Source organism: Scomber japonicus, chromosome 22, assembly GCF_027409825.1.
Source record: "Scomber japonicus isolate fScoJap1 chromosome 22, fScoJap1.pri, whole genome shotgun sequence".
Classification (NCBI taxonomy): Eukaryota; Metazoa; Chordata; class Actinopteri; order Scombriformes; family Scombridae; genus Scomber; species Scomber japonicus.
Genome location: NC_070599.1, coordinates 19,011,449 through 19,036,475, shown reverse-complemented (window position 1 = coordinate 19,036,475; position 25,027 = coordinate 19,011,449). Strand labels below are relative to the sequence as shown.

General features: G+C 38.8%; 1 protein-coding gene across 1 annotated transcript in view; it reads right to left on the bottom strand.

The window, feature by feature from the left end:
* Nucleotides 1-21,328, bottom strand: part of ndrg2 (NDRG family member 2) — a 32,775-nt gene extending 11,447 nt beyond the window's left edge. Inside the window, exon 1 of the mRNA XM_053343496.1 lies at nucleotides 21,117-21,328. The gene's annotated coding sequence lies outside the window, so the exon portion shown is untranslated. The remainder of the gene's footprint in view (nucleotides 1-21,116) is intronic.
* Nucleotides 21,329-25,027: the final 3,699 nt, after the last annotated feature.

The window sequence follows — 25,027 nt, the reverse complement described above, 5'->3', positions numbered from 1 at the left end:
TAGAGATAAATGAGCATAAAATTCAATGCAAACCAGTGAAAATGCTTGTGGAATTTTTAAATATTTAACACCAGAAAACATCAAATGACAAAAAAAGTCACTTCTCCCATCACTACTATTTATTTCTATAATTTATGTGAAACACTCGAGTCCTCTCAATCCAAATCCTCTGGTCAGCTCACATCCTTAAATCTCAGGTGACTCAATCATCAAAAATATCACGGTGAGATCAGCCTAACCATAACCCTAACCCTAACAACGTACTGTTTTCCTGGCTCCACTGTCCGTGACATTGCTGACAAAGCTCCTGAGGTTTTTATCAAGTTTGCCCAGTGTTGATAAAATATTTAACCTTATTCAATCTGTTAAAGGGGCCGCACATTCTAAAAGGTCACATTTAAGACTCAGTACTCTCACCTGGTTTCTCTCTCAAGTGTCTGAATTTAGTGGATATACTGGTAACTAAGCATAAAGCTGTTGTTTTTAAAGTTGCACTACAGCTTTTTATTCATTGTCTGTATGTCTTGGATACTAAGATCATTGTCTATCCACCTTCAAACAAATTGTGCTGTTTGAAACTAGGAAACAAAAATCAAATAACATTCACTGGTTATACTTGAGCACTAAAAAGACGATTGAAAATGTGAACACACTTGAAAGTAAACAAGTGCGAAACACCCTTAAAAACTGAAATAATATCCAGAAAAGACCACAAAGTTCTCTTTTATTGATTAGGATATGAGTGGTCCCTCCACTTCCTTTTGTGTGCGTGACTGTGAGCTGTCAGACGAAATTGCTCATTTTGTTCTGAAGGTGGAGACTATCAGGTGCTTAATGCAGCCTGACCCTTGTATTCTTTCTATTTGCCATGTTAATTCTGCCTCTTTTTCCTCCATTTCAATCCATCACAGTTTCAGTGTTAAAGAGTCCTGCAACAGTTTTAAGCATGATAATTGTTCATCCATTACTAAAGAAACCTAATTTGGACCCTCTGTCCTTAAGTGACTATAAACTGAACTCCAAATTGCCGGAAAAAGTAATTTCATCCCAGCTGATATCTTTTCTGAATAATAATGGTGTTTTTAACTGTTTCCAGTCTGGTTTAGAGCACTTCATTGTACCAAGACAGCTGTTGTTGAAGTTACTGAAAGGTTACTGAATGCTGACAGAGGTGACTGCTCGATTTTAGCTCTTTTAGATTGAAGTGCCACTTTTAACACAGTTGAACATGGTATCCTCTTACATCTCTTCATTGGCTCCTAATACTCTTATACCTCCCCAACAGACTTTTTTCTGTTACTCTGGGTAACTCTACTTCCTCAATGGCTTCGTCAAGTTGTGGTGTCCCCCAAGACTCCGTTCTTGGTCCCCTTCTGTTCTCCATATACATGCTGCATCTATTCTCATATTTTTCTAGGGTATCAATCAGGGCTTGCATCACTACCACTGTCTCCAATTGGTACAAAACACTGCTGCCTGACTTGATAACAGGACAGAGACCTGCTTGTTACTTCAAGGTCACGGTTCATGACAAAGACTGATCGGTCTTTTGCTATTAGAATCCCCACACTCTCATATCCTTTGGCTTTATTCTCATTTTTACTTGCCTTGCCTAGTTTAATTTCCTTTTTGTAAAGCAGTTTGTGACACTATTAAAGGAAAGTGTTGTATAAATTAAGTCTATTATTATCATCATTATTATTTGATATATTGGTGAGCCACAGCTTTACCCCCACTGCTTTTATGAATCTGGCGTGTCCTGACAGAGTAAATTCATTATTGTGCTTCTTTCTGCATATTAATGAGTCTCTGGTATTTATCCATTTGTGAGGGGAAGGATCTGCTGCAGTAGGAGTCAGGAATCTATGCAATTCTTTTAACAAGGGTCTCTCAGTTTTAATAAGAAAATACAAAATGGAAAAAGCTTGATGTCTATATTATTCTACAAAATACAAACCCCTAAAAGAATAAAGCTATAAGTGACAATTGCTTTTGTTATCTATTTAGCCTTTTTCCAATTAAACAGTTAATTTTTCTGTCTAAAAAAAAGAAGAAAATATATGGAATTTTTGCTATATAAATCACTTAATGCATTAATTGATGTTTTTGACCTTTGTCGGGTATCCCAACAAGCTGTAAAAACAACATTAATATATTATCACCATGTGGCAAATGTGCTAGAAAAACAGTTTGCACATCCAGCAGACATGGAACATTTAATGTCATTTGGAGGCATGTTTCTGTCCACATTATCTTGTTTTTCTATAAATAACTCCTAAGAGACATATAGAGCTCTTTAGTGGCTAATGCTTCACTATGATCACCAGCTAGTTGACTATTTGTCTGTCTCATTGGTCCTGGTCAAGTAGAGTATGGTCCATTTATCAGAGTTTTTAAAGCTGCCTGCTGTGGCTGCAAATCAGTAATGAGCAATGAGACTGAACCACAAACAGTGAAGCTGTGGGCCTTAAAACCAAACTTTAGAGTCTGGTGATAATCGTCTTTGGCTTTGTTACTCTGAGCAGCACCTTTTACATCACATATTTCAGGCATTTGAGCCAACATTGATATAAAAAATATTGATAGTTTATCAGTCAATTTATCAAGTATTTGCTTCAACGCTAGAATATTATCATGGGACCAAAGTTACATATTTACAACACATGCCATATGAGCAAACATTCTGCTGATAAAGAGTGTGAGATAAAATGGTCAAAAGATCTTAAAACAGCCAGTAAATTGACCAGAAGACAATTGCAGACATCACCTTGGCTTTGCGAAACAGTTACTGTTTGACATAGACTGACTTTATCACCATGTTCAGATATTTTATAGAACAAACAACTAATCAATTAATTTTGAAAATAATCAACAAATTAAATCAATAATGAATATTAAATTTCTTGGAGGGATAATGGATTATAAATTACAACGAAAGCCACATACAGATTATATAAAAGCTAAAATGTAAAAGTCAATTGCAATACTACAGTATATTAACTTGAAGATCTTCTAAATCAAATTTCATTATACATCATGTGCTGTTCCCTTATGGTCCCATATATAATTTACTGTGTGGAAGTATGTTTTCATTTAAAAACAAATACTAATCCAATCTTCATACTTAAAAAAAAACTGGTCGACTTTAAAATGGTTCAAATCATGTAGAGCAAAAAATGAATTATCACCTTATCCAAAACTTAAGAAAGTCATTATGATTTGTATGTTATAGGTATTATAAGCTGTAGTTTGAGTTTACACCTTTTTTGGCCTGAAGAAATATTTGACATGATGTTATTGTGTTGTAAAAAGGTATCCCCCTCCTTTTTATGTGTCTATGTATATGTGTATTTATGCATGTATGTCTGAATGTCTGCGTGTGTATGAATTTGTATATTTATAAATGTATATGACCTAATTGTGTTGTTATTGATTGCAGACTGAATTTAATTTCACATTTTGAAGAAAAGCCATCCTATACATGTTTCACACTGCTTATATTTATGCATTATTTTAAAGATATGAGTTTGCACTGATATGGATCTCATGTAACTCAAGCATTATATCTAATCTACTCTCTCCCTGAAGACTTTCTTATATGCAGTTCCCCAACGCTAACAATGTAACATTTTATAACAGCCTCCCTCCGTCATCCATCTTTTTTCATCTCTGTCTTCGCCTCTCTCTGGGTCGGTGTGTTTTAGAGCGTGTAATAACTGTTAAACTGCACAGGAGGCACCGTCTGTCACCATGGAAAGAGAAACAGTGAGATGGAGAGTGAAAAAGACAGATTTGCATAACGAGTAAGACGGGAGGGAGACAGAAAAAAAAATGTGGAAGAGAATGTGTTGCTAGCTCAAAAAAAAGAGGGGAAAAAATTGGAAAAAGCACGCCTTGCTTCTCATTTGCTTCTACTTCCACATTTCAGCTGTCAGACAACAGTTGTTCAGTTCATCTGTTGCACCGAACAGGTTCCACGTCTCAGATATCAGGCCGAGTTGGATAATTGCTCCAGTCAAATTAATCCAAGCTTGTTTTATTCACATTCATAAACATGTAAAGTGACAGCATTTCATCCGTTCACTGTTAGCAGGCCGTCTCATTCCAACATGTCACAACCCGTTTTTATCAATCCACCCTGTCATTCCTCCCCCCTTTCTCTCCTCCTCCCTCCTGCTCTGTCACACTGACTCCATCTCTTCGTCCTTTGATGAAAAGCAATGTCACCGCACAGTTGCTCTGGATTCAGGTTGCCTGCAGCCACACTGAACTCTCCAGAGACTGATTTTAGCTACGTTAAGGCTGTGGAGCTGCAGGTCTGGTGGTGTTTCACGGAAAAAAAGCCACAGCAGGATTGTCTACCGCTGTTGCTGGATGATGGTGCTCAGATCTGACTGAAGCAGATGTTTTCGTGCTGATAAATACTGAATGTGAGGTTGTGGTTATACGGTGAAGGTGAATTTTGCAAGTGATCGTGAGCACTGCACCCTACACCAACAGAATCATTAAACCAAACTTAATATGTAATTAAGGGTTCATTAACAGTAACAAATTGCTTTTTGATGGTTATTAACCCTTTATAGATCAGTAACACACTATTAATATTAAAAGCTTCTAGTAAAATGTATCAAGTCCTTATAAATTATGCCTTGATAAATCCAATCTTGACATTCATCCTAGTTTCTTTCATAGTGTCTGGTCCAGACTTGACTCTCCTGGGGGGTCGTTTGGAAATCAAGAATAAAAGAAGCTTTGGCTGTGGATTTTGATTGCTACGGAGTCTTTAAAAAAATAAAGTGTGACGATAAATACCATGAGACACAAGAAATGTATCAACCGACAGAAATCTTGCTATGTTGTTTATACAAAGTAAGCCATCTCCTTATTATATACCACCAAACTTAGTGCTCGCAAAAAACAATGAATGAACAAATCCTTTCTACTAAGCCTTTTTTGAGCTCAGAATGGCCTGGGATCTGCCCTAATGCGTACTGCCTCTAGGTAGTAGCCACAGCCTTTCACCTGGAGTCCAACATTGACAAAAGCTCTGGCCTTCTTCCACCTACTCGCCTTTCATATTTGACCAGACTACCTGCAAGATCAAAACAAACTCACTCGAGCGCTGTGTGGCAACGTTTGCTTGCTTTCATTTAAGCAGCGTAGGCGGTGACTGACTGACACATGTTCCCCTCCAGGCTTTTACGTAGTTGTATGTGCTGCTGTAATCGTTCTGTAATGCAAACCCCTGCGCTCGACTCGGTTCAGGTAACACAAAAGATACAAGCTCCTATACATACAGGCATTTGGCATTTCTTGTGCATGCCAGACTGCTACCAAAATTAGATTAGACTATTAGATTATTGTCGTCAATGCTTTTGCAGTATTTGATTAACATTACATCATTTTTTCATTAATATGATAACACCTTGATTTTAAAAAAAGGTGTTTAATTCACTGAATGAGTCAAAAGTTATCATTGCCATCTGGTTATTTTATTGTTGGACTGTTTCTCAGTTGAATTCCTGGTAAACAACAATATACTAATCTTGTAACATTAAAATTATATCAAGATAGAACATGTATCCATATTACCAGCTTCTGCAACCACTGAAAACCTGATTTTAGGGCTTTCCCAATAGCTCACATTTGTTAAGATTCCTTTTCTTGGAGCTTTTGATTACCAATTACCAAACTACACATTACCAGAAGTGACAATCTGTAAAGCAGAAAGGCAGATAACTACTGAACAAATGCACTGCATGAGCTGAAGTTGTTATTCCTTTAAAAGTATATTTAGATGATGCTGACCATCTGCAACAAGTTCCAACACGACCGCTACAGCAACTAAACCTGCTGAATTTCAGTTGTACATTTATACCAGCTCAGCTAACAGCATTGTATATCTATAAAGAAAGCAACTGGCCAACCAAGAGGGAAAACTATCCTCAGCTCGTATGGTTTGTGCCAGCAGATTCGCTTGCCAGGATAGCTGGAGATAGAGTATCAAAGCTTGTATTCCTGCCATCATGAAAAATCATTTGTTGCCATTTATTTTTGAACAGTAGGAAAAATATCTTTCAGACTGGAAAATTGCTAGAAAATTCTCGAGATAGCCAGAAGTAAAAGGGCTTTAACCTCAAATTGCACCTGTATTTGTCTTTAAATTAACCACTAGATTGTTGTTCACAGGACTAATGTAACAAACTGCCGTCAAACAAGAAAACTCCCTCTCGCTCCGTCTCCATTTGCCCTCTCCCTTTTATTTTAATCTCTTTCTCACAACTCTGCACTCCTCTCTGTCTCTCTCTATCCATCTTTTGTCACGCTGCTGACTTTCAATTCGCCTCTCTCAATTTCTCCCGGTCATCGCTCTTCGTTCTGTGTCTCACTGCAGGTCTTTGTCTAATTTCTGCCAGCCTCTTTCTGTATCTCCCTCTTTCATTTTCTCCACATAACAGCAAGTGAAAAGGAAAGGGCAAACAGTTCTGCTAGCAGACTCCAGTCTTTTTATTTGGTCTCTCTTTCTGCTGCCTCCAGTATTTGCAGCTGTGAACAAAAAGGCTTGCCCCAGACACACAGATAAACACACCCAGACAATAAATAGTATGCAAAAGTAGGGCACTGAGCATTAGGGTCACCTATATTGAGAATGTAGGCTGAAGGCTGAAATGCTGAAAGGTTAAACCAGTGGCATTCTGGGCATATGTATGTGATGATGTCGAGGTGTAATAGGCACAGCTTGAGAGAATGGTGATAAGTAATACGACCTACAAGGTGAAACACACAGTCTAGACTTGATATTTCATTACTATTCAGTTTTTATAGCCCCTTTAAAGCCCATGGGATCATTTACAAAAAGACAGTTGTTCAGGGCCTCTGTCGACTAATGTGTACAGTAAATAAACTTGACCCAATACACTTTCATTGGTAGTGTATCATGATAACATTATGCAGCATATTTGTGTCATGATTATTGATCCCAAGCAAAGAGTCATTAAAAATATACATGAAAATATATATAAATTTAGTTTGACTTATGTGACCATACCAGCTAGCCCCTGCAATAATTTATTATGGCCACTTGGGGGCAGTGCAACAAGCTGCAAACAAGAAAACATGGTGAAGGTGTTAGCACGCTGTTGCTTATTTACTCATCTAGCAGATGTGGTGTGATATTATCATTCACTATTATCTGGTCATCTGATGAATATTAAACATTTTATAGCAACATTAGCACATGCAGGGTTTTTAAAAAAAAAATGTGGTTAAACCAGCTAAAAATAAATGATTGACTCCCATTGCCAGCAGACGAGTTTGCTTTCTGTTTTTTTCTCTGGCGTGTTCGACATTTGACTTGACACACCAGAGGGTTAGAGAAGAGTAGAAAGCAGCATGAGACAGTGACAATGTGTTGGTTACTATTTTTATCTTTTACTGCAATTTTTTCAGTCAACAATTTCAATTTTTTGATTGAGCTACTTCAATGGAGGCAGATTACAGAGGTGACAAACCTCGTTGCCTCCATCATAGCTATTGTTGATAGTGGTCTAATATTTGTTCTCTTATTTGGAAATATCTAACAAAGAAAGGAAAGAAGAAAAAAAAAAGTTGAACAGAGAAAGGCAGTTGTTTTTGCAATCCCAGAACAAAGTCTCTTGAGATTTCTGGTTCTTACTTGACAATAGCGAAATGTGCAAGCATGCATTTGCCTTCCAGACACGAATTCATAACCCTGCTGACACACAAACATGCACACACATTTACATAGGGACAGTGAGGAGACCCAGGTGTTGAGGACATAAACACTCTCAGGACCTTATCTATTCTCTGTCCTGAAGCAAATCATGTTTTTCTACGGTATTTCCTTGCTGTCACACCTGGGTACCACTACGTCAGTTTCATTGGAAGCAAAAGTAATGTGCAGCTCTACATATAGGCTGCATTTATTTTTGTAGATGCAGATATTTCTAGTGTTTTTCCTTCAGTACTTGTCTTCACAGTACAGTATATCCCCAAAATGTAAAACTTTTGCTTTTGAATAGTGTCCGTCTTTTTTGGTTCTATTGTCTTCATTAAACTTAAATCTTAAACTGCAATGACTTTGTGTTGCTGTCTCTTTGTGTGCAGAAATATCTCAAAGTCATCCAAGGTTCTTGAGGTGCTGTGGAAAACAGGAATGTGCTATTTTGGATTTTAAGTTTCTGATTTAGTACCTGAGTTCAGCCCCAGGACTCCTTTGTTCATGGGACAATTCGGTCAAAAATGCCATTAACTTGCTTTCAGTTCCCAACATCCTGAGCTGTTTAACAATGTAGATGGTTAGCTTGAGTGAAATTCACTTTATACAGCCTTTCTGCAAAGTTTGATCTGAAAAAGCTTCATAAAGGTGCACGTAATGAAAGCCTCTACACATTAGTCCCTTGAGAAAAACACAACTCATAAAAATCTCATTAATCAAAAGCCGTATCCAGGAGTGCCAGACGGGTAAACAAAGATTAATCAGTGATAAAAATAAATGAATAAATAAATTAGCATAAATCCCAATTATGCTCCTTTTTCCCTTCTTCTGTAGTTTATTCTAAACAACTTTCACAATTTGAAAAAGTCTAGAAAAACCTCTAGAATATGAGATGAACAGCAGCCATTTCTGTAATTAACAACTGTAACCAACCGTAATCTATTCTACTTACATGCACTAGACTTTTTGTCTGCATGTTAATATGATTACTCATCACACAATTAGTTTATATTCTGTTATTGATTCTATTGTCGCATGTAACTCAATTTCATACTTCATTTTTTTCTCATAAAAATCCCTGTAATGCATCATTTCAGGACAATCGTCAGATCATCTTATGTATGGCAGAGTTGGTCAATAAATGCTACGGTGAGATGCAGTATAAATACCACAAGCTTTAAAAGGAAGTATTTCGCATATAATAACTAGCTTCAGTGTTTGGAAGTAAGTTTGTGGTTCATGTGGACAATAAACAGAGCTCACTTCACCTCCCAAAATACTACAGCTTACAACTACTATTCTAAACACATCCACAGCCCTGCAGTCAGTGTGAAAATTAGGGTTTATTTGGGTGGGGGGCCTGTTGCTAGGTCTGTTGGACAAAACAGAGTCAGAGAGCGGAAAATGAGAGCGAGAAATGAGCGACAAATGTCTGGTGACAAAGCGAGCAAAACAGCAGCCACCATGGAGACCCAGAGAGGAGCCAAAGCTCCCCTCGTCTCTTCTCTGCGCCAAGCCTTTGCTCACCCCCACTCCCTTCCCCTCAAATCTCCCATACTGCTTCCCACGCCGTTAGATGGGCATACACAGATCACCTTGGCTCTCCAAAAGACAAACACAAATAAAAGAGCAGCTTAGTAAAGCCCGTTTTCTCTCTCCATCTCTCAGCAGATCACTTTAGCCTCTTGTCTCCTCAAATCCTCTGTCGTCCATCACTCAGCGGCTGAGCTTGCTCCTCTTTTCATTTTCGGCCCGGCTGTTATTTTCTCCATCATGACCTCACCTCCACTCAGACATCCAGTCTCTTTGTCCGTATTGAAAGGTGAGACTTTGAAAGAGGCTATTCGCCAGAGGAGCAGATGACCCAAAGAATCCTCAGGGAGAAGATTTTTACTTTTGTCAGTTAATCGATTGACAGAAAACAAACCTGCAGTAGTCTTTATAATCTATGAATTGTTTAAGTTATTTATTAGGAAAAAAACTTTTAAATGGGAAGATTTGACAATATTCTCCTTTTAGTCCTTTAAACTTGAGTATATCTGAGACACACAGACCTTATCGTTGGTTCTGGTGACTTCTAATGTGAATCTTTCAGTATTATTAAGCTTAAAGACAGTGTCATAAAATAGCCAGTAAAATTTGTAATCTTCTGTAATTATTTTCATTCATTAACAACTTTTCGCAAGATTGGCAGTTTGAGTGTGTCCATGGGCAAGATACAGAGCCCCAAAATCCTCCTGAAGGCTGTGCCAACAGTGTATGAGTGTGTATGTGAATGATAACAAACTGCTGATGAACAGACTGGCACCTTGCATGGCAGCCTCCGCCATCATGAATGCATGTGAGAATTGATGAATGTTGACATGTAGTGTAAAAGTGCTTTGAGTGGTCAGAAAACTAGAAAGTCGCTATGTAAATGCAGCCCATTAAGCATTCCATTTAATTTGATTTAAGTGGTAAAAACATGATCTTCCAGGAAGTCTAATGTACAGAACAAATGGAGAAATTGGCTTGGATGATAATAAACAATCATCACAATCAGCATTTACCCCTCAACATCTAATGGCAGGCCCACACATAGGCTTTTAGTTTGTTCGCTCGATAGCTGTGAGAATGTGTCCAAGTGAAGCAGTAATTACCCTGGCTAATTATTTTGTTCAGGTCAGACCGGTGAGCTTTGTTCAGCTGCACTAAAACAGGGGGGAAAAAAAAAAAGAAAGATAGAGAGAGAGACTCAGACGGTTGAATCGATTGTTTCGATTCAGGTCATGGGCGAACAGACGAGCACATGATCACAAACACACAGGACGTCATGCAATTGTACACACACACACACACACACACACACACACACACAAACGCACTAATTGACCTTCAAGCCAGGGTAAATTGATATGTTGGAGCCATTGGCTTAGAGCTGATAGAGATAAATCGCCCATGATGGAGCGCTATGCTGCCGCAGTCAAACAAAGAACAGCAACTCCCAAAACACACCAGTTCAATAATACTGAGCAACCAGGAGTGCATTAAGGTGCATTGTACAAACCTTATCTGTATTGTACTGTATTTTCAAACTTTATTTACCCAGGAAAGGTTTCCTTGTTCATATACTCTTATCAGCAGGCTGTCTGATCATTGCAGCTAGGGCTTAGTGTTTTCCTCAGCAGTAAGGGAAGGATTACAACAAACAGAGAGAATATTGCACTGAGAAAGCTGTAACATTAAAACACTAACTTGATTTGAATAGTGTTGACAGCTGAAGCTTAGGTAATCACTTTTAGAAATACTTTTCCATACATTTTTATATGGAAGGAGACTTGTGAGATTTTGGGCAGTTTTCCACACCAAACTGGGAGAAACCAATGCTTCATAGACCTCACTTTGCACACTGAGGCATCATTGTGACAAAAACAGCAACCCCAAGCTGTTGCCATTAAGTTAGAAACACATATGGTGTTGACTTTTGACTTTAAACACCTAATCAATTGCCAACATAATTAGCAATACTCAAAGTAGTCATGTAATTTGCAATACTTCATTCTTATGTGACATTTGGCCTTTATTGTTCTAAAAGTTGATGTATCCGGGCTTTATCAGCCATCAGTGAGTCACACTACATTAAATGAGTCATATGAAGATAGCCGCCTGCTACCGCACCATTAAGTTGTCGATCCTGAGATGAAATGCACTCTCTGTTTACAACATCTCTATAATAAAACTGATAAGAGCTACGGGAGAAAAGGTCCTGCTGCTTCAGTGCTTCATAAAATCATCTTCAGAACAGTTACTCCATTATTGCAGTAGCTGTTGCTGAAACGTCACTAAATGCTGTCAAATACTTGATGTTAGGGACTTGGCTAATGAGGGGATTAGGATATCGGTGGCTGAATATGCAGATGATTAAATATGTATGAGTGAATACTAGACTGGAGGTCCAGAATCAAAGTCTAGAGAGACACTAAATATCGCCTCCTCGCTAGTCTGACTGTTACTGAGCTCATGGGCAGATTAAAAAAAAAGAAGCGAAATGGGGTGAATTATTATGAGTCATTATAGTCGGCTCCAATTACATTGATTACTGTATTCTCTAAACAATCACTGATGACTAAACTTTCAAAGTGGAAAATCCACAAGCATAAATAGTTGTGTCTACCCCCCTCCAGTTATTGAAATGCTAATCGTTGAAGTTGTGTGTGATGTCGAAAACATGTTAGACCTATTTTTGCTTACTCTATTTGTTTAACCTGATGTGCATATATCCTGATGTTCAGTAATAAAATCATTCATTTCTTTAATTTTTAAGCAGTGTGGTGAAACTGATGCTCATAAATAGACATTCCTATCAATCATGTACTTGTACTTTAGTTGGTCTTTAGTTTGATGTCTTATGTGAGGCAGAGTATCGGTACTCTACATCTTCAAGGTATTGACGGAAAGAACCCAGTACCAAGGAGCATCTAAACGTCTCCTGTCAAACGATACCTGCATTCGATCTTTTTTGTACCCAGATATGTATGGTTTTGCTTGCAGCCAATCACTGCAAGCTTTCTTTGATTCAATGTGACCTGTGACTAGTCCACAACTGCAGCAGATACAACCCGTACAGTGAAATTGAGCGCGGTGTATTAAAAGTGAGTTGGCTGTTCAGCGTGCCGAGATGCCACAATTGAATGCTTCCATTCATACAATGGGTATCAAATGAAGTAGACTGGTATCGGCATCATTATAGGAATTGTTATTGGTAATGATACACAGACCTAATTACACTGGATGGGGATATGACCATAAATCCATATCATGATAGCTTTTTTTTCTTTTTTTACATTGATTACAATAATGTTAAGTATATCATTTGACAGGAAATCCTTCAAATTGGAGAAGCTGAAACTGGTGAATTTTTGGCATTTTAAAAACCATTAATCAATCATCAGTAGCTTCCAATTATTAATAATAACAATAATAATAATTTACTAATCATTGCAGCTCCAACAGATTAATAGTTGATAGGAAAAATGATTTACAGATTATCAATACCAAACTGAACTCTACACTCTGTTTCAGGTAGCCATCCCTGTTTCTATTTATCCAATACTGGCCCAAAACCAGTGGATTCCTCCAGTAGACATGGCACCAGTGCTTGTTGCTAGGAGATTAGTGAAACATAACTGCAGAAGATTTGTAAACCAGAAACAGCAGAGGATAGATGTTTCTCTGCTAACAGGTTTCAAAAAAATGTTTTATGGCATTTTTGCCTTTATTCAACAGTTGAAAGTACAGAGAGAGACAGAAAGGAAGTATGAGTTGCAGCAAAGGTCGAGGCCGTGATCAAACTGTGGATGTTGCCATTATGTGTCTTAACCAATAGTCTACCAGAGCACCGCTGCTATCATGTTTATGCTGTTTATTTTCTGCTCTGCTCAGCTCTTCCTCTGCCTGTGGATCTATTGACAAACATTCTTGATTATGTAACTTGTGAAATGCTCACTTGGTGAACCACACACACACTTACACCACACACACACACACACACACACACACTGTATATTATGAACCATTGACGTTGACAGCACCAGACTGGATGCAACATTTGGTCCCATTTAAGTCGCTTCTATTTCAAAGCACAGTGACAGAGTGTAAATTATCCACAGCGCAGTACATCATTTCAGAAAATAGAGATGCATCCACGCACTTTACTCCGCACATCAAATCTGAGAAATATGAATGGAGTTTGGGGCGGAGGATTTGTCTATAAATAGGGTGTTGTGAAGGGCTGTTTGGACTCGTGGGAACAGACAGGGCATTGTGCTGCTTGGCCTATCTGTATCTGGCCTTTAGCCATCAGGCAAAGGACTGAGCAGTCCCCCCACAAACACGTCCACACACACACACACACACACACACACACACACACGTCCACACACACACACACATATACTGGCCTAGATGCTAGGCTATGAAGACTATAATCTCATACACCTACACAGTATAAAATCCATACGCACTGAACCAGATGCTGGTACTGTTATGCTCACAAACGCCTACACAGAGTATATAAAAAAAATAAATCCATATTTCTACACAAACACTAGACTAATATCCACTAGACACTACCTCTGGCCAAGATCGTGATGATATAAAATCAGATGAAAATAAAAACACACAAATACAACCAAAAATTTTACCCACATGGTCAGATTTTATCCAGACTAGACTGATCCTCAAACACCTACACAATGAGTCTCAGTCATCAGCTAATGTGTTGTTCTTCACTGCACAGAAAGTGAAAAAATAGTGAGTTCATGTTTCAAAAACCCATTGTAGGGTGCACTAATGCCAACTAGCAGCATGAGCCATATCTAAATAAATGACCTATCTTCAGTAACAGAGGCAGTGTTTAAACGCAGATGGTTTTTTTATACCCCCCCTCCCATCCCACCTCCCCCCCACACCCACCTCCCCGGCTGTGTTTAATTTTAAAATAAATCTGATCTAGAAGAAATGAGCCGCAAACAAAACAATCGCTGTCCATGGTGCTGTAACATGCAGTGAGCAGTCCTATTTTAACGTCTCTGCACTTGATTTTTATTTCAAACTCTTTCCACACTGTAAAATCTCCTTTCCACAGCCGAAGATGAAGGTCTGAGTGAGGAAAAAATGCATTTTAACTGTGTTCGGTTTGCTTTGGTTTCCATCCAAACAATCCATTTTTAGAAGCCCGTGAGCATGAATTTCAAATGTTCGTTTTGCATTTTGGATGGTTTTACACATCATGTTGGCCAGGTTTTAACACTAAGCTTAATCTACTGTCAACAGAGAGAAAATCAATGTTTCTCCTGGTGCCAACAAGCAGAAGTGCAATGTTAGTTACAGTAGCTGCACTCGGATGGGTGATAAAGGATACAACTGGAGTGTGTAAATAAAGAGCAGATAAAGATTGTAAAATATACCCAACAGTACATTTTTAAGCCGTTTTCACTACAGATTTGACACCTATTTTACTACTATTTTATTTTATCTACAAAGAATAATGTACATCTACTACATCTGAATACTTTATTGGCTAATTTAATCACTAAATTTAAAGCTGCAGTGCGGGACCGTTGTCTCCCACTTCTGGCAGTAAGAGTAATTACAAAAACACTGTTGACACATCCTTACGTCACAGGCTCCACCATAGTGTTGCAGCAGTAAAATGGTGGATATCTTCTTTTGAATGTCACACATCAGAATTTCATCTATTCAGTCTGATATTTTATTGGAAAGAACCGACAACAGATTTAAAACTCTATTTACGGTGAAATACAGAGAGTAAATCTGCATTTGTGAACTACTTAAGTATAACAGTTGTCTATTTATATGTAAAAGTTGAATTTAGTAATTTAATTTTTAATTTATACGTAAAATTTCTACAAAAACTAATACAAAAAAAAGGCTTGATGAAGACCTTGAGAGGAGATTAAAAACTCAGAAGGAAAAGAAAGAAAAAAGGTTTTGAAATGCCATTAAAATGTCTGGAAAAATAAGTGAACCTTGAGTGTGTGTAGCGGGCACAATGTTTTATTCTGACTTATCTTGAACAGCATTTTAATCATGTAAGGCTTAAAGTGCCATTTATTGATTATATTGCCATTTAGAGCCAGTGGAAGTCTTCTATTACTCTCCTTTTAGCTTTGTTTTTGTCTCTACTAGCTCCTGAGGGGGAACATCTGGCTTTTTAGCTGCTAACTGCTAGATGCTAACTCTGTCTATCTGCCATTTGGTGTTGGGCAGGTAGCCTACTGCTGCTGCTGCTGCTGCTAACAAAAAGTGTGGATGAGAGTGGGGTTGCAAGTCATAAAACCAAAACAATGAGCTAAAAGATGCTAAAACGCTCCGTAGAGCTGATAAACTACAGAGTCAGGTAATTACCCTCTGTGGCGTTACATGTACACATTACATATAGTGACTTAAATCCATTGTTAATACAGAAATATTGATAAGTCCATGTTTGTTCCACTGGCAAACAAATTAAACTGTCCATCAGCTGTCCAACACCTAGGACCTCTGCTATAAATGAGCAGGGATCCTAAAACAAAGCAGCAAACACAAGTCTGACTCTGAAGAGGCAATTACGCCCACAGACAGCATGAGCATCAGCTCCATGGAATCATCAACACAGAAACACCATCATCACCATAATGCAGTCCACTTAATAAAAAAATACTTCACATTTAATCAGTGGCTTGGCGTCACGGCTACACTGAGTCACAGTGCTCATGTTACAACACTGACAGGACTGTATACACCCAACAGAGATCATTTCAGTGTCGCCAACACCTCGACCGACATGAGGATGAAAACTATTTCCCAGCAGCAATTGGTTCTGTGATATTCTGGGAACTGAATTCAACTCTGAAGCAATACTTGTCCAATTATAGCTGTTTACTTGCCTTGTTTGCATCATCCATCTACCTTTCAACACTGTTAAGGGTGTCTTCCATTTCATAGCAACTATCAGCCCTCAAAGTTCATCAAACTTTCAGAATATGTGACCTGGGTGTTTTATAAGTTGTGTTTTTATAATTAGAAAAATAAATTCATAATATGCTTTAATTTCATATCAATAGGTGTCAGTTTTGGCTTGAAGGCTCCAGTTGTGACTCCAGAACATTGAAAGTCAGACATAAAAGTATGAATTTAATAACACCTCACTACTGTACAACCATGACCGCTCTGAACCGGTCAAGCATATCGTCTTTCCCCACAGTCAACACTGATGGATTAGCAAACAATGTGGGAGTAAATGTTAATATTGGTAGAGTCAACAGGCAAGGTGACAGACTGAATACGCTTGAGTAAGTTCCCCTCCACACACCAATAGCCGCGGAAGTGCATTTGTACTTTGGCAAATGGAGCAAATAGGAAAAAATATCAAGAAAATGTGGAAATAGTGAGAGGATAATGGTGGAAAATGCCTATAAAAAGTACTCAGAGCCCCTTTGGTGATGTCTTCAGATGTGTTTTTCTGTGCGGCAAATAATCAAGAACCCAAAGATGTTCAGTTAACAATGATATAAAACAGAGAAAAGCAGCAAACCTGAACGTTGAAGATGATAATGTTGATGACCCAGAAGGTTTGAAGTCAAGAAAGTGTGTCATCTTTGTTGTATTTTAAATAATGGACAAAAGATGTTTTATTTGATGCTGCTGGGAGTGCAAAAAGTCAAACTGTCACTGACAATCCAAACGAACACAGGCAATGTCTCATGTTGTTACAACTGGCCTTGTAATGAGGTCAGGTTGGTCAATAGCCACCATAGCAACAGGTTCAGTGGTGCAGAGACAATGAAACATGGCCGCCTGGCAAATGGTCATCGTCTACTGCTTCTACAACTTCCTTTTATCAAAATAAGTCAAGTGTAGAATATAAATACAAGACCTTTGCTCTCACGTTATCACTTACTGACGTTTCCTTTCAAAACGTTCGATGTCAGTGAGCTCAGAAAATGTCTCACAGTGAGCTTCAACAGAGGACTCAACCAAACTGCTCCCATCAGTTTAACGATGTCAACATGTTGATCTGCTGGGATTATTAGTCTGGCCAGAGCACAAGCACTCGGGGATGTAGCATCAGACTAAAACGGCAACTGTTCCAGCTGAACAGTGTATTTTTGGCTCTGACAGATGTGTATGACACGACTCCAGAAAAACTCCACAAATCACTGCTACAGTATGTGACACGTCAACAGCCCCGCTTATTTAAAAGTAGCGTCCGGAAGATAAACATTGACTTTGGCGGTCACAAAGATGGCATATAGTACAAAAAGTAATGTTAGTAACTGTTCAGATTTTCTGCTGAGCCTTAGCACCTGATATTCACAAGACAAAAAAGTAAGAAATCTGGCAAGAAAGTGAAGAAATTTAATTTTTATCAGTGCTGTTTACATGGAAACTTTGGTAACACCATAACCCTAATCCTATTCCTAACAGTATGCACTACTTCCTCCTCCTATTGGCAGGGATTTAGTTAAACTAGCTACAATTCATCTATGACTTAATGACTTATTTGGTGAACAAATAAGTATAAATAAAATAAATAAAATATCAATAAATAATGACAAATGTCCATTAGAATCCAAGGTGATGTCTTCAAATTGCTTATTTCATTGGACATATGTCACTTGGATATTAAATTCACACACTAATACCTGAACAACAGCTTCAAAACAACAGTGGACTGTCAGGATTTTACTCATTACTATTCTTCCATTTATGTAAAAAAAGACATCTACGTTAGGCTTTGCTGGGAACACAAGATGTTACACAAGATTAGCGCCACAGCTCAGTGTCTGTGTAACCTAATCAAATTAAAAAACAGAAAATGCACATTAGAACAATTTGTACTTCTGACCTCTATAAATACCCCATGATTTGTAATTTCTTAATGCTGGAACAGATTAGAGGGACAAAAAGCCTTTGAAGTCGACAAACATATCGTCCCAACATTGTGATCGGCTCGCTAACACACAGTAGAGCCGACAGTGTGAAGATGTACTGTACATGTTTGGCCACTTCGGGGACGTAGCTGAGCGTAAACCAATAGGAAGTAAATGTGGCAAAACCATGATGTCAAAATATCCAATTAAAAGTAATTGAGCTGTGTGTTCAAAGTTGTACTCGAGAGCATGTTTTAAAATGTACTGTGTTCAGTGTCAAAATGACTGCTTTAATATTCCCTGAGTAGTTTAAAATAGTTCATATTTTATGAGTCTATTGTACATTTTGAATGAAACAGAATAACTAATGCAGGCTTTAGATATACTGAGTGGAGTAAAATGTACAATATTTATCTCTGAAATGTGTTGAGGTAAAAATACAAATGAACAAAACACAGGAAGTACTCAAGTAAAGTGCCACTACCTCAAAAAGTGCAACATTTGAGTAAATGTGCTCTTTCGCTGTCTATCTTTAGGGTTTATCCACCTGAGCTAGCCTAACTCTTTATTAGCAAAATCCTGATTATTTCATTTTGACCCTGTGGTTTGAATTCATACTTTGCTCACCACTCATGGATAAACTGATCACTCATGCAGTATTTTTCTTAAAAAAGGATAAAGTACTTTGTAGTGAAGCCCTTAAAAGAAAATGTGTATTTCTGAAGCTGGTGAGTCCAACTTTAGCATGATCCATAGTTAGAGTGGCCACAATTATATGGTCAAAAAATACTAGAATGGCCCTTTATGCCAAGCCTTACATAGCGTTTAACTGTCAGTTCTCCTGAATGTCAAAAACATTATTTTTGTACTTAAAAAAACACATGAAATATCTGATGAGGTTTTCAGATATCTGACTCTGAGATTTCTACCTTTATGCCCCAAAACAATGGAGGTGAAAGGAATTTTATTTGCGCTTCCCAGAGTTGTGAAAAGTGGCGTGGAACTGACAAGTTTACATATACTGTCTACTTCCTCTGAAGAAACAGCGCCAAAGATAACCGTCACATACTGTAAAAGCGTATCTACAGCTGTCTAGAGTAACTGTGAAAGTCTCTAGAAATACACATTGCTGTCAAGATTCATTCTCAGTGATGAAGATGAAATTCCACTCCCCCTTCATTGTTTTGGGGATAGAGACAGATATCTCTAAACCAAATCTATGCATTATACTGAACAGAGATTTGAGTGAACTAACCCTTTAAAACCTCAACTCACAGCTACTGTGCTTTACCACCACGATTCAAGTTAGTCGATATCTTACATCATGATCTGATATATCTGCTCCTGATATAAACTTAAAGAATATGGACAGTAACACCACACCCACCACCACCAACTCCAACCATGACTGACAAACAATGCACTCAGTGTGTGTGTGGCTGCATTTCTATATACCAACAGTCAGTCTATGATATCTGGCAGGGCTCGTTGAGAGGCTGTGTGCGCGTGCGTGATCGCGCGTGTGGCAAAATCTCAATGCACTATCCTGGTGTGTGCGTGCGTGCGTTATCAGCAGGGGCCCCACTTCACTCAAAGAGCGGTGTGAGGCCGCGAGTCTCCAAATGCGGTATGAGTCACAAAATGTGCGCACGAGCTTGCTTGCAGCATAGTGCAAACCTGTCTGTGGAGCTGTGTCTGAGTGTGTGTCTGAGACTGTGTGTGTGTGTGTGTCCTTGGTCTGGCACGACACACCGAAGCAAAACATCCCCCTCTCGCGCACCATATAGGCTTTAAGATCCATAAGGAGACTGTAACAAAACGCTTTTTTTCCCGGGGCATCGCGTGGTGTTGTTTTTTAAAATGTGATCCCACAGAGCAGAGGACCAGTGAAGGCGCACACAGGGGACACACCTCCATTTGACATTGACACACACTAGATACCCTCCTCTGGCGCGCCAAGAGCCACAACACTCTCCTCGACCCCCCCTCCTCCTCCCTTTGAGCAGCCCCAAAACCCAAACTAACCCCCCCCCCCCCCCCCCCCCCATCTCTATCACGAAAATAAAAATAAAGTGTTAACCATAAATTTGCCAATGCGGAGCTTATGTGTGTGTGTCTATGGGGGGGGTCAACAGTTTTAAAGACCACAAAGGGAAGAGCAATGATGCGCCTGTTGGCTAAAAGACAAGACATGGAAGGAGAGAAGAGGAGGAGGAGGAGGTGTGTGTGTGTGTGTGTGTGTGTGTAGGCGGTCAGGTTCATGTATGATTCAAGTTCATACACACGGTAATGTCAATACTGGCCTATATTCTGCCTGCATGCCATTGAGCTGTCATGCATGGGTCGTTTTTTTGTTTTTTTTTATAGAGGGGGGAGGAGGAGAGGGGGAGAGGAACAAAGACCCGCTGGCGATGCCACATGTGCGCGTCAATAAACACGCACTCTATCACACTCACACACACACACACACACACACACACACACACACTTATGATGCCAAATAATAAATCAGATTGTATTGTTTTTCTGTTGGTGCTTGCAAGCGGATATTTAAATATCAATTGCTTGCAGAGTTGGATTTTTGTGTGTGTGTGTGTGTGTGTGTGTGTGTGTGTGTGTGTGTGTTGTGTTTGTTGATAGGCGCGCCGTGCAGCGTGTTTCTGGATTCAATCATAGAGGAAAACACGGCAGGGCACTGATTACTTTGACATCGGTTTGCATTATGCAGTATTAAACATGAGGGGTCCACCTTGCAAATCCTGGATATTCTCTCCCACCCCCTCAAGACAAAGACGTTTTTCCTCTATCGTTTTATTGCCTTGTTGCATCAATGTTGAATGAACAATGACAAATCTACACTGGCGACCCCCCCACTGACAGCCAAAATACTATTACAATGACAAATGAACCCACAGCTCGATCATGCAATTAGAAAGAAGAAAAAAAAATGTGGATAAACTCACCTTTTAATCAGCAGATTTGACAGTGGAGAAAAAAAAATCTTCACACAAAAGCAGAGACTTGTAAAAAATAGTCTATATATTGCAACTCTTTTTCTCCACTTGTCTTCTTAATTGTTCTCTTTCCCAACCTGTCCCTCCAATCTTCCCGCTTATCTTCTTGTTATTTCACTTTTCCTCCACCCCCTTTTTTTATTTTTCTGCTGTGCCTTCTTCCTCACAGTTCCCCAGTGTTGTTTTTTTTCTTCTCCCAACTCTAGCAGGAGGAAAAAATCTGCACAGAAAAAAAAAAATGGAGCGGTCAATCAAAAAAGGCAAGACGGGTGGATGGAGTTTATAGGGGAGATGAGAGAAAGTTATTAAAGGATAAATCGATAAATAATGCAGGGAAAGAGGTTTAATATAACCGAGGTGGATGAGAAAGTATGTTAAATGTACTAGATGGCAGCTCCGGGGTTGGACTAGACTAAATGCTGGTGCAATATCACGACAGAGTAGTGTGTTGTTGTTCTGGCTCCCCCCCTCTTCCAGGTTGCACAGTGGTACAGTCCAGCCTTGTTGAGCTTGTGGAGCTGAGCAGAACGCGCCAGCACTGCCGCCTGGGTCTGATCCAGTAGGTAAATAAACACACCTGGAGCCAAAAGGCAGGCCAGGAAGAGGAAAAAGGAGGGGTACGTGTAGGAATGACATAGTCCAGCAATTAAACTTCCGTTCTGCAGGGATGTGGTGCACCAAACTTGGGCTCCAAGGGATCTGAGGGGGGTTTAAAATCCCCCCTTTTCCCCCTGAAGGAATAATAGTTTCATTTCACTTTCAAGTTAATTCCTGTAGGACAACCAGTGCATGTGGTGAGTCAGGTGGAAAATAATGAATAGGAAATGCCAACATTAATAGTGTAAAAGCAAATAAAGCAAATCATTTAATAACAACAAGGAGTGAAAATAGATTTGAAGTCCAAAACATACATACATCTATCAAATATGACACATCATTTAAGGTTAAACTACCAAAAAACAATTAGATTTAATTCCAGTACTTCCAATTACAACAATTTAAGTACTATTTACATATTAATGATTCAATAATTTATGATCCAGTAATATAATTGATTACTTTAATCACATTTTGAATGCAGGGCTTTTATTCGTAATTGGGTTGTTTTTTTTATTACATTGTGACTGAATACATCTGATTGATGTTAATGATATATGATGATAATGTAAATGACAAACGTGTTGTTACTGATTACTTTGATCAGTTTTTAGGAGAATTTGACTGATTTAAATGTAATGGTCCAATCCCAAGACATTTCCAAGTAAATGTACAAATGTCTCTCTGGTCACCATATGAGCTGTAGTGTTATTATTAAATCAGAAATACTTTAAACACAAGAACAACCATTCAGTAAACTAAGATTGTGGATATACGTGGCTGTCTAGCTCAATGTCCCACTTTGGCAAAAGTTAAAAGATTTTTTTTAGCTTGATTTATACATTTGTTATTTGCATGTCTGAGATGCTTACTTAAATGTCACTAACAGGTATGTAAAAACTATTTATGTGATGCAATGTTTATATACAATAAGTTAATAGTGTATAATGGGACATATTAGAGTGCCTCCACGTCTCTTCCATACATGTAGTAGAATTTATACTTCAAGGAAATACTCTCCAGTCATCCCACGCTTTCATGACACCATATTCTTTTTCTGAAGTAGTGAACTCATATAATCCTGCATGGAATACATAATGAGCTCTTTCATACAGAACCATGGCGGAAAAAAAGAAACACGACACATGTAATCCCGGCTAAAACTGTACTGCACTGTACTCCAAACCCAGAGCAGAGCCGCTGAGAACCAGAACATCACTCATCAGCGCCATGGTTACGTAAGTCAGGTCATAGTTTCCCCAAGTGACTTGCACTTGTGTTGCTCTTGGATGACCAACAGTTTCCTGTGTGAAGGAACCAGCTGAGAACAGAAGAAGAAATGAGAAAAATAATGACTCTTAATTATAGGGCCCTTATTTGGATTTTTAGTCATTTTTCGGTCCTCAAATGGAAAAGGATTTTTTTTTAGTTGATACCTGATATTTTATCCAACTGAACACTAATGAGTGCTGTCTAAATGCAACAACAATAACTACTTTCTGAATTTTCTGGCCAGCAAACAGCTTTTTGTGGAGAATTATCCAGTTTTTGCAGTGTTTGGATGCCTGATTTTGGCATGAAACTCACCTAATGTGCTTTCTGCATCTTACTTGGCAGTTTAAAATCTCTCTGCTGCACTGCACTGAATTTACAGCCTTACATAGAGATCCTTTAGCTCCTGTCTTGTTGTGGTGAGCCAGGTGTTGATTCCACCCGAGCACACCGACATTGAAACAAGTTGCTTGCATACATTACTGTAAAAATCAACACGGACAATGCAAACACCATTCACCGAATAAATGCTTAAACTTTCTGCATGCATTAGAGGAGAAGGAATGAGGTCAGCGGTTGAATAAAAATAACTCTTTTCCGTTCAGCTGCCTCCAGTTAAAGTGATTTCTTCAAGTATTTCTTTCATTAAAAGCAGACATGCCTAACCCTATGCAGAGTGAACCACCCATACACATGCATTGCAACGACTGCTGCAACAATAACAAATATCTGTGTGGTCATCGCTTATCTTGGCCCACCAGCTGTGCAGCCTGACTGGATTAATGGGATTTCAGGTGACGTAACGCACCCTCTGGTGGCCATACCGGCGGTCCAACATAAGCATTCCCACGTTTGATTGCTGTTGATGTGACTCGACATCGTCAACAATTGTGACTTCAGTGGCAATTTTGACTGGAAACCAATCATTTCAATCATTTCACTGAGAAGAAATGAGTTTATTTATATTTTAAGCACATAACAATGTAGATAAACACACAGTCACAAGTACAGTTTCTGATGTTTGACACATTATTTACACTGTATTTAATATAACCTGGATACTGTCATTGACTTAAGTCCTCCAGTCTTCCACTCAAAGATGTTTTTCGTCTGGATATTCACTCTTCGCTGTGCAGAATGAAATATATGATCAGAGTTTGACACTAGAGGCTGTTTTCATATTAATTTGCTGACGTGAGAAAGTTTAAGATATTACGAGAATGCTTTTGTGACAAAAAAATCAAAAATAAATAGTTTACTTAAAGAACAACTTAACCTCTGTCTCCTCTAACCATTGCTGTCTCAACTCCTCACCTTGCTGCAGTGGTTTGACGTGTACTTCAGGGTGTGTCAGCACACTGCGACATCACTGCTGGGTGTGGTTACAAGTGAAACAGACTTAAACCTCTAGCCAGAAAGAGCAAGGGACATTTTGCTTTTGAGAAATAATCTTAGTAAGGTAAAAAGATTGCGGCTCAGGAGGTAGAGGAGGTCATCTACTAATTGGACAATTGGCGCTTTGATTCCTGGCTCCTTCAGTCCACATGTCAAAGTGTCCTTGGGCAAGATACTGAACCCCAAATTGCCCCAGATGGCTGTGCCAGCACCCCGCCTGGTAGCTTGCTGTGATCAGTGTGTGCATGGATATATCTGGCTTGTGGTGTAAACGCGCTGTGAGTGGTTGGGAAACTAGAAAGCCATATGAGTGAATTTCATTTACCATTTATACTCCACACACATCTGTACGCTAATTATGAAGCCAGCAACAGCAGCTTACAAAACTGTAGCACATAATTAATTGAGTGACCTCTAAATTAGCACACAGGTTTAGAACTTTACACCTCGTAATATAAGATTTTCTTTTACTCAAAGAAATAGTTCAACTTTTTGGAAATTATGCCTATTCAGTTTCTTGGTAAGAGATAAACAAGGAGACACCACTCTCCTATCTGTTCAGTAAATATGAAGCAATAAAACTAGAAGCCAGTTAG